We start from the raw sequence: 11742 nt of genomic DNA, 5'->3' as shown, positions 1-11742 counted from the left end.
ATTGTCCCCCAGCCTTCTCAAGTCGAGTTTTCAATCCTTTGAGCACAGTATGATTCGTCACCTCTGTTTGTCCATTTGTTTGGGGGTGCGTCATAGCAGTGTGCGCTAACTGAATGTGAAGATCTTTGCAGAATGATGTGAAAACTCTTCCAGTGAATTGAGTCTCATTATCAGTGATAATCTTTGTAGGAAGCCCAAAACGACAGATGATGTTTTTCCATACAAACTGTTTTGCATTTGCCTCAGTGATTTTGGCAAGAGGCTCTGCTTCTACCCATTTGGTGAAGTAGTCGACAGCTAAGATGATGAATTTTTATGGTTAAGTAGCTATCGAAAATGAACCCATGATATTTGCCCCCAATTGGGCGAAAGGCCAGAACTTAGAAAAGATAGAAAAGATGTGAGTTCTACTGGCGGAGCATGTGTAATATTGGAGTGTAGTTGGCAATTCTTGCATTTTTGCACAGACTCTAATGCATTTTACTTGATCGTGGGCCAGTAAAAGCCTTGCCTTATTATTTTAATAGCAAGTGTTCTAGCACCAAGATGCTCCCCACATATTCTGGAATGAACTTCTCGTAGAGCATAATCAGCATCAGATGAAGGAAGACACTTGAGATATGTACCTATAACTGCTTTCTTATACAGTTCATGCTCTATAAGGATGAAGTTGGCAGCCATGCGTCAAATGCAAATTAATCTAGTAGCATCATCTGGCAGTGTTCCGTCTCGGAGGAAGGAGATGATGGAATCCATCAAATATGGCTCCCTTGGGTCATCTATAGACAGTATCTCCCATGGGTCATGGATGCTAGGAAAATGTATCTCCTCAATATACCTTCTTTTATAGAGATCTCCGGTTGTTGAAGTTGCAAGCTTGGAGAGGGCATCAGCTCGTGTGTTATGCTCCCAAAGTATATGAATGAGCCGACATGTTTCAATTTGAGCGAGAAGTATTTTTACCAGATTGAGATACTGCACCAGTTGTGAGTTATGAGCATCAAATTCTTGAGCATGTGAGTTATGAGCATCAAATTCTCCTTCTACTTGGGATGCAATGAGTTGAGAATCAGTGTAGATAATCATGCTTTAATTCAACAACAAATGCTTCATATTCAACGACATTATTGTTGGATGAGAATTTCAAACGAAGTTCGTACTCTAAAATGTCTTTCTTTGGGGAGATGAGTATTATTCATGCACCAGCTCCTAAGTTTCCAGATGCTCTGTCTACGTATAGTATCCACTGAGGTGAATGTGGAAGAGAATAGGGTGGTTCATCAGAGGTAGACACTATACACTCTACCACAAAGTCGGCCAACACCTGTGATTTGATGTTTGATCATGATAAATATTGGATGTCAAATTCTCTCAATTATACTGACCATTTAACTAAACTTCCTGATGCTTCTGGTCTTTGTAGGATAGCTTTCAAAGGAAGTTGTGTGTAAACTCTAATAGTGTGAGCCTGGAAGTACGGATGAAATCTCCTTGCTGAGAATACCAGGGCTAATGCAGTATTGTCCACCATCGGATAGCGACTTTCTGTATCAAAGAGAACTTTACTGATGTAATATACTGGTTTCTCGATTGTGTTTTTTATTATGACTAGGACAGAGTTTATTGCATGAGGTGAAATAGCCAAATAAATAAATAACATTTCCCCTTTAATGAGTTTTGAGAGAAGGGACGGTGAAGCCAAATATGCCTTAAGTTGCTCGAAAGCGATCTGACAGTTATCTGTCCATTAAAACCAGTGTTCCGTGCTCCTCTCAATATTTTGAAGAATGACAGATACTTATCTCCAAAATGAGCTAAGAACCAAGATAGGGAGGCTATACGACCATTCAATTGTTGCATCCCCTTGATGTTCCTTGGAGGCACCATCTATTTCAACTCCTTGATTTTTTCTAGGTTTGCTTCAATCCCATGATGGGTAACCATGAATCCTAGAAACTTTTATGATGTGACCCAGAAAGCACATTTAGTTGGGTTAAGTCGTAAGTCATACTAACGAAGGAGTTGGAAACACTCCTCCAAATGAGAAATGTGTTGGGATGCTTCCAAGTTTTAACATGTCATCAACATAAACCTCCATTGTATGCTCGAGAAGGTTTTTGAAGACCTTGTTCATGAGTCGTTGATAAGTTGCACCAGTATTTTTTAACCCGAATGACATAACCTGATAATAGTATAAAACCTTATCTGTTTGAAAAGAGGTGTCCTTCTCGTCCATTGGGTTCATCTTTATTTGATTGTATCCTGAGTATGAATCCATAAAGCTTAACATTTGATGTCCAGACGTGGCATCGACGAGTTGATCTATGCGCGAGAGGGGAAAACTATCCTTCGGGCAAGCTTTGTTGAGGTTTGTATAGTCGACTCACATTCTCCATGAATCATTAAGTTTTTTTCATCATGATAATATTGGTAGCATGTAGGATGATGTCTTCTCGTATGAACTTTTCTTCAAGAAGCTTGTTGACTTCTTGTTTAATAGCTTGTAAGCGGTCTGGGGAAAAATTGCGCTTCTTCTAGATGAACGGTTTAAAGGTTGGGTCTACCTTTAAAGAGTGCATGACTATGTTTGGGTCAACTTCAAACATGTCGGTCGGAGTCCATGCAAAAATGTCTTGGTTCCTTCAGAGAAGATCTACATACTTTGACCTTTTCTCATCAGAGAGTAGGGAACCAAACTGCACTGTTCTTGAGGGATGTTCGTCAGAGAGTGGGATTTGAACCAAGTTTTCCACAGGAGAAACCCGTTGAGATACATCTTCATCTCTAAGATCAAAGTTTTCAATGCTTAATGTTATTGACGGGCGTGGCTGAGCTTATCTGAAGTAACATGATTGTGTTATATGTTGATCACCTCGCACGACGCCGATCCCTGCAGGGGTTGGAAACTTGATCTTCAAGTGAGTTATAGAAGTCACAACGCCAAAGATTGATTGCAGTGGTCACCCAAAGATAGCATTATATGCAGACTCTGATTTGACAACGATGAACTGAACTGAGTTGGTTATCTATTGAGGAAAATCTCCCAAGACAACAAAGAGATTTATTGTTCCCTCGACCCTCACTGGTCGATTATCAAAACCATACAATGGTCCGGATGTAGGTTGAAGACTTTCTCTTGTCAATCCCAAACTTAGGAAAGTTGAATAGAACAAGACATCAACAGAGCTCACATTGTCGATCAAAATCCTATTTACGTTATAGCAGGATTCACCAATTCCTGCGCTAATGACAAGAGGATCTTAGTGGAGGGGCTTGAACTCCTTCTAAATCAGAATTATCAAAAGTTATAGGCTCGAGGCGCAATTTCTTCTGGCAATTTCCTGCATTGGTTCACCAGGTACAGTGACAAGGATTTGATCAATCAGCGATGAGCCTCCAACAATTGTTTGAATTTCTCCTACGACTGGGTGACCCTCATCTTGTTGCCTTGGTATATGTTCCCCCCAGTAGGAGCATTATCGATACCAGCTGGTTTGTTTTTACAAATCAACCAAGATATCCCTATTTAATTAATCTTTCAATCTCTTCCTTGAGATGCTTACAAGCTTTAGTGGAGTGGCCACGACTTCGATGAAAATGACAGTATTGTTCTTGATTTCCCGAGTTAGGTTTTAGGGCGTGAGGCCACTTAACGACTTGCTCATCTTTGATAGTCATTAAGAAGTTAGCACGTGATGTGTTGAGTGGTGTATACTCTTTCTTGGGTCGATATTCAATTCGTTGGCCTGTAGGTTGAGGAAGGATGTCGTGATTCCTCTGTTGTTCAGACTTTCTCTATTGCAAAGATTGATTATTATCTTCAGTGTTACCTAAGCGCTTTCCCACAAATTTCTTAAATTGTTCCTTATGTGCACTGATGACCTCGTCTGCAGTGATTTGGGCCTCAACACGGTGGACAAGATCGTCATAAGAATGAACTGTCTCCTGCATCAGTGATGAGTAGAAGGGTCCTGGGCAAAGCCCTCCCAAGAAAAACCCCCTAAGTAATTCTGGATCTACTTTTGGAATTTGACGGACTTCAGTAACCGGGATTCAGTAGAGATCCTGTGGAAGTAATCCTTCAATGACTCTCCTTCACTTTGATGAATTCCCGAGAGATTGGATGAATCCTTGACAATGAACTGCTCCGTGAATAGTTTGACAAGCTCGTTAAAGATGTTTATAGTGCCCCCTGACAGAGAGTAGAACCAAGTTCGAGCTTGTTTTTTAAGAGTATCCGGAAACACTTGACACAGAAGCGCTTAGGAGGCACTCTGAATGTGCATGATAGTTCGATAATGATCAATATGCTTGTAAGGGTCGGTTGTCCGTTGTCCCTTCATATGTATTTCATATGTATCGATGCTCGGGAGCTTAAAGCCTGTTGGGATGGGGTGTTGGAGGACCGCATTCACTAAGCTAGAAGATTCATAGATTTTACGGTGAGCGTAGAAACAATCCTTTTTCTCTAAGGGGAACTCTTTTCAGACGAGACGTCGTAGTTCATTACGTATGGCATTATTTGGAATGACAGGAAGATGTGGCGATGTAGGGTGAGTTGCACGAGATTGATGAGTGGAACTTGTTGTATCTAGGAGTTCAACATCACGACCTGACAGGGGATGTGTTCCTTCTTGAGGAGGCGGGCCGACATGAATTCCTCCGAGTGGTATGTTTCTCGTACGTCGCAGAGTTAATGGTAAAGAAGTTTCAACCAATGGTGTAGGCAACAAATGTTGAGCCCCGCATAGGAGCTGTAGAATCTCTAGTTAAGAGTCATTCATTATATGCATTCGATCTTCTACTGAAGGACCCAAAACACCTTCATTGGCAGGATAGCGTCTTCCAGGGCAGGAAGATGAAGAAGCATGTCGCCCTTGGCTTCGTGACTGCTCTCTGGAACGATGGGTGTTGGAGCGGGATGCTCCATTGTCAAGAACATTGTGTCTAGTGGCCATATAGTAGACCGCGTAAGTACTTTAGTTGTGGGATTGAAACTCTCCTACAAACGACGCCAAACTAATGTGTGCTAGAAAATTCGCAGCGGTAGAATAATTGATTATTGTCTTAGCATTGCATGAGGATTCATCACACACTAGATGAAAATGAATCAAGCTATGATGACACCATAAGTTTTTACATGGAAAACTCGTAAAAGGGAAAAACCGCGGGGTCTGTCCCAGTTGTAAAAATTTACTATAAGTTGATGATTACAAATGTCCCTTGTCCCACAAGCGGTAAAGAGTTACTAGCTTTCCAAGTTACAACGTCGACTAATGACGTTTAGTCAGCGGTGGTCGACAGAGGTCAGCGAAGGATGAAGAAAGTCGATGAAGGCCAGTGGTGGTGGTCGACGGCGATCGACGATGGTAGGAATGATCTTGAACTCGAGCTCCTTCTCAAAGTCTAAGTTCTATCTTAAGCCTCCTCCCTTTCATGTGAGGAATGAGCTTCTATTTGTAGTGTTTTGAGTGCAATTAATGCAGAAATATGAACCATTTTGATCGGACGGTCCGGAGAGCTTCCCTTGGTCAAATGACTTTTGATGGACGTTTGAGTGTCTTAACGATGTTGGAATTGAGCAATCTTGGGCTCGTTGGATTCGTCTTGTCGAGACGCTCGATTCTACTATGAACTAGCTAGGTTCGACATCCTTTTGACCTTTCAAATGCCTCCAGAAATCCTCCAATAGATGTTTAATGATTTGATCCAAGCTTAATTTGACTTGGATTGGCTGATTTTCATATCATTAGGTCCGTTTCATAGAACCGATCAGTTTGACTATAAGTTTGCTGAAATCAGAGCTCTTGCTGGCTCTTAATCGAAGTTTGAAAATTTCTTGTTCCAAAAATTACATCGAGACTCGTGTTGGAAGATGAAAATTTGTTGATGGCGTATCATATATATAAATAGATAATAATTTTGTGGTATGTATGTAAATGTGCAATTTTAATATAGTAAAGTCAAACGTCTATATAATTTTAAATTGATTATTAAAATTAAGAGAAATATATCGCGTCATAGCGTTTGATCGAGTCGACTCATTGGCTGTGAATTCATTTTTATAGTCAATCTCAGTCACTTTTTTAATTTGGTGTTGAGCACGATACATTAATATTTTTATTCAATAATTTTCAAATATAAGTTATGAATAATTATTTGATATTTTTTATATTTCAATTATTGGGTTTGGGTGTGGACCCCATGTTGCTAATATAAAAACAACAACGCGATGATTTTTTTAAATTGGGATTTCCCTGAAATTTTATTTTTAATTAAATAATAAAATATATATGAATTTTAGCTTCGAGAACATTATGACCCGTTTGAGACAGCTTATAAGTACGGTAGTTTTTTTTAAAATATCGCTTGATTTGAGAGTTTTTGAAAATATTGTCTGCCGCGTTTGAGTTTTTTACACTAAACACAGGCCGCAGTTTAACCCCTACAATCGGAGTCACATATCAGATGCTTATCTTGAATTGTACAAGTTGGCCAAAGAGACATTTATATGCTGCATAATCAATGTCAGAAAATAAAACATTACCTGAAATACATAAATAGCGTTTATGATATATTTATATATAAAGTAATTTACGCACAAAAGTATATATATTGATCTTGACCGCTCATCTTCCCCACATTTCCAATATATTTTTTCCTTTATACTCAACCCTATCGCCGCTCTCTATCGCCTGCCTATATAAAGCGACTGTACGAACCAAGCACGATCACCAAACCACGTGGCAGTCGTACATAAAATGTTTCTGAATCCGGACCCTTTGTAGCCCTACTTCAGAGTAGTTCCCAATTTTTTTTTAGAATACCTTTCACCATTATCATATATGTAAATCCTAAGGCTTGTTAAATTCTGAGATAAATCTGTTAAAGTCAACTAATAACTTAATCACGTAAATTCATATTTAATAAACGAACAATAACAATCACTTGAAAATTAATTTTAGATCGAAGATCTTTTGAATCGACCTCTAGACAGATCGAAATCGGATCATTTAACATTAAATTGATGTTAGATATGTCAAACATCGTTAAATCCATTAAAGCATCTCTTTCTAATATTTTATGCAAGTGTAGCCACGCCAACATCATCATGGACATATTTGTTTCTTATTTTGTTTCCAGTTGTAAAACGAATTATAGAACTAAGCATTCTCCCGCCCGCAACCCCTTACACAATTGATTGCATGCATAGAAAAATTTTCTGAAGAAAAGAAATTTCATATGATGTAAATAGAATTCACTGTTTCGTCCTTTGCAAAATCTAATTTTCATTTTCATAATGGAAATTTACTTCGAAATTTAATTTGTCAGTTTCGAGATGTAAATTCACCAAAATCTTATTTTCATTACCGCAATTCCCATTTTGACAATGCAAATTAGATTTCAAGGTGAATTTATATTTTAGAACTGACAACCTAGATTTTGAAGTGAATTTCCATTATGACAATGAAAATTAAACTTCACACTGGAGAATACAGTGAAAACTTTTATATCATATGAAATATGTTCTTCTACGTACATATGTCAGATGTGTAGTCAATTGTGTATAAAGTTTGTGGAGACAAAAATACATAGATTTATGGTTGACTTTCCCCTTGAAAAATGAAATGCAAAAGAAAAAAAAACTCATGCGAAGTTTAGTTTAGTTATGGTGACAAACAATATTAGATCTAAAACTTCGATAAAATTTAACAACTTCAATAGATTGTTAATATTGTGACTTCAAGTTTAATTTTTTATCCAAAATTTCTGGCTTAAACTTGGTTTATTTATTTCAATCTATTATTCATCCGAGCCAAAAGTAAAATCATTGAATTTTAGAGCGGTTGTCGTTGTTCGAGCTATCTAAAATGTTTATTTCTTTTAAAATGTATTGATTATTGTCAGGTTTGATCACATTTTATTACAACTCTGACAGTAAATTTACTACAATAGTTAAATACAATTTATTCAGTTGAATGCACTTTATAATGTGTTGATTATTCTCAGGCTTGGAGCTACACTTGAAAAATTCGTACATCGAGTTCGTGGATCATACTTTATCCGGATAGAAAAGAGATCACGCAAGAGCGTTGTGTGTATTAATTAGTTTTATTACTCTGTTGTGTTGTGTTGTGTTTTGATTGATCTATTAAGATTGCAAGTGTGTAGATTGTAGAGTTGAAAGATGGTTTTATATTTTTTTTTCTGATGGTACATGTTTTCGATGGCTCATCTACGACTTTATGATGGTTTATTGAACAAGTGACGTTTTTCTGATGATCTATTGAACAAGAGAAATTTGAGTAAAGTGTTGTACTTTTGCTACAAACAAAGTCATCAGTAAATTTCCACTGTTAACTGATGATTTCACGACAGTTTATCGACAAAATCATGACACTTTTCCGACGGAACTGCAATACTTTTTCTTCGGACAATTTCGTCAAGCTACGACTAAACATGACATATTTTTGGATATTTAGTGATGGTTATGATGTGTTGGTTAACCGTCGATTAATGCAAATAGTTGTTAAATCTGTCGGTAATGGAATTACCGACAAGCGTTAATTGAGCTCACTTGCCGAGATAGCTTAATGTAGACCGCCTGGTGAAGCGGCTAATCTAATCCTCTTTATCTTCCTCGTTGAGATAACCTATCCTACTTATACAAGGGTGGCAATTCGAGAAAGCAATCATGACTAGTTAAGATATCCATCAATCACTCAGTAAAGACGTTGCCTTACACTAAGGATCCAATCCTTTCAATCAGATGCCAGAGAAGCTCATCATACCAACAATACCTGACATTGGTCAACATTATTTGACATCTACATCATTGACTTTATATCAAGACATCATATGAATGTCACAATATTGAATGTATTATGATGACTAATTCATAGTTTTTCTCTCTTATGTATAAAAACGGAGATCACAGGAGGGAAGAGGATCTTCTTTGACTCCTCGGAAAGGTCCTAGTTCTTAGGCTCTCCCTCCCTCTCAAGAATCATGTAATTCAAAAAACCTCTGAGGAACTGCATTCCTCTAGCGTACCAAAGATCAGAAATTAATATATTACTTAAGGCTTCCTAAAAAAGTACGATCCATCTCTCTCCATCTCTCATCTTAGCACTTCTTTCATGAAGCAATGTTTTATTAGGTTGTATGTACTCACGAATAATACAGAACCCTATCTCTTGTCTTCACTCTAAATTTTTGACCCAACAAATTATGTAGAAGCCATAAACGATTTTGAATGAGATGTAAATGCATACAATATATCAATAATTAGTATTAAATTCATCTTAAAAATAATTTTAAAAATTCGATCAGAATATTTTATTCTATTTTTTTCGATAATAATTATGCTTGCCATTTTACTATATGTTAATAAAACACTGCTAACTTGAATATCAACAATAATTTCATAATTAACCTTAAGAACACTTCAACCGTCAGAAATGAAGGGGAATATTTCTCGGTGGTCCCCACACCCCTCGCCTCACCCTTCAGGATATCCACGTTCTATTCCGAACTTTAGCTTAGATTCCCAAAATACCCCTGATCTTCCGATCGAGGGTAGTTTGGGGAAAAAAGAAGGCGATACGAGATTGAGATATTCTAAAAACTTCTAAAATTAAATTAAATTTAAATATGTAGATATAAAATAATTTACACTAGTAGTTTAATTTTTAATAATTAATAAAAATAAAAATTTTAAAACCTTGGGACAAGCTAAATCAAATTTTTTTTTTGGTTCTATTTTAATCAATTCAAATTTGAAGTTATCATAAAATTGACTTTAAATAAATAAAAAATAAATGTTTGAAAATGAACATCACTTCAAATCCAAAAATGTCTAAGCTAAATAAAAAACCTTTAATAATAGGAGTATGGAAAATAATTTATAGAGATTAAGACTTGAGAAATTTTGATTTATACATGTAATTATTGTAAGAGTTTAAAAATTAAAAAAATTTGTATTGAATATAGTAATTTTCTTAGCATTTTATAGAAATAATACACAATTTATAAGTGGCTCCCAAGAGGCATGACATTTTTTATTTGAATTTCCTAGGAAAAAAAAAACCATATAATCTAATCAAGTGAACATGATTACTAATATAGATTTTATATTGTAAGAATCATACTCTTTTGCACAACAGCAGCAACAACAACAACAATTCTTTATCCCACTAAGTGGGGTTGCTACAATAATTTGTTTTTCTCCATTGTGTCCTATTGAGTGTCATATTTTCATTTAATTCTAATAAATTAAGATAATTTTTTTTATCCAATGTGCTCGAGTTTTTTTAGTTGTATGTTGCATTTCTTAACATAAATCAAATCTAAACATCCGCCATCCTGACACACTGCCTTTCATTATTTTCTTAGGTCAGGGAATGCTATTCCCTATTTCTATTATATTTTTCTGTCTTTATTTTTCATGAATTTAAGGAGGTGTTATTTAAGGTGTTATTCATGGGTGTATTGCGGTGTTATTTAACATGTTTGCGGTTGTGTTATTGTGATAGTATTCAGACTGTATTGGGAGAAAAAAACACCGAAATGATATTATTCAAGGTGTTATTGCGCTAGTAATCAAAGTGTTACTGAGGTTTCGCGGCGAAGGTGTTGTCACGGTTGTTATTAGCAGTAGAACTTGAGTGTTAGCGTGGTAGTATTGTGTGCGGAGTGTCAGAAAACAGTATTATTGGCGATGTTTGGGGTTTTCACGGGTGTATTGGAGAGTTTAGCTTAACCATTCAAGGTTTCCCAAGAATCTTCTAGTTTCTTATCTCTATTGCACTCTCCTACTGACAATAAGTCTATTCTACTAGATCCTTGTATGTTAACATATTTGTTCTTCTAGTCAATGGTTATAGATACTCCTAGATCACAAGAGATTTTAACTTCTTAATTAGTCAGATTAGGAGTAAGCAACGATGAGAGGATTAATACACCAACATGTGAAATCCAAAGCACCGAAAATAGGTATAGGGAAAACTCATGGATCAAAACATTGATTAAACACATGTCTCATATTGTTTGGTCCCACTTCGTATTTTTTCTTTCCAATGCGTGCTCAATAATTGTAACCTGCAAAACATAACCAAAATACCTTTCGCAAACATAAAATCACCATAAAAAGAAAATAAAACATAAGATTTACAAACAAAAAAAAAAAACACAAATTTGATTCACAACATTAATAAACAAAAATGACATATCTAAACCCTTGAGGTTCTTAAATATATTGAAATCAAAGAATTTGAAGTTTACAAAGGCGGTGGGAGGAAGGAGGTGGGAGGCAAACGAGGTTTACCTACCTCAATGATTTTGGGTAGGAGTAGGATGGAATGAGGAGAAATATGAGAGATTCAGAGGTCTTTGTTCGTAGCAATTCTGTTGTTGTCTTCCCAACTATTTCAAAACTCCAACAGCTTCATTGGAATCAAGCAGTAACAAACTTGATGGGGATAGGATTTTAACTGTAGGGTGTTAATTTTATTTTTATTTAAATATTTTTGGTGTTGAGTAAATAGTGAAGTTTGGGTGTAAGGTATATAATTCTATTAGTTTTGAGTGCTATGTATGTCAATCCCCCCAAAAAAACAAGTGAGTGCAATTTATGAAGTTAACATAATATTGCAATTGTCGCCCAAGTTAAGATTTATGTGGCAGAAATTTCTAAATAATGACATGTAAATCAAAATAAGATATATATAATGAAGGGGAATA

Source organism: Phalaenopsis equestris, unplaced genomic scaffold, assembly GCF_001263595.1.
Source record: "Phalaenopsis equestris unplaced genomic scaffold, ASM126359v1 Scaffold001339, whole genome shotgun sequence".
NCBI classification, from domain to species: Eukaryota; Viridiplantae; Streptophyta; class Magnoliopsida; order Asparagales; family Orchidaceae; genus Phalaenopsis; species Phalaenopsis equestris.
This window is presented reverse-complemented; position numbering follows the sequence as displayed.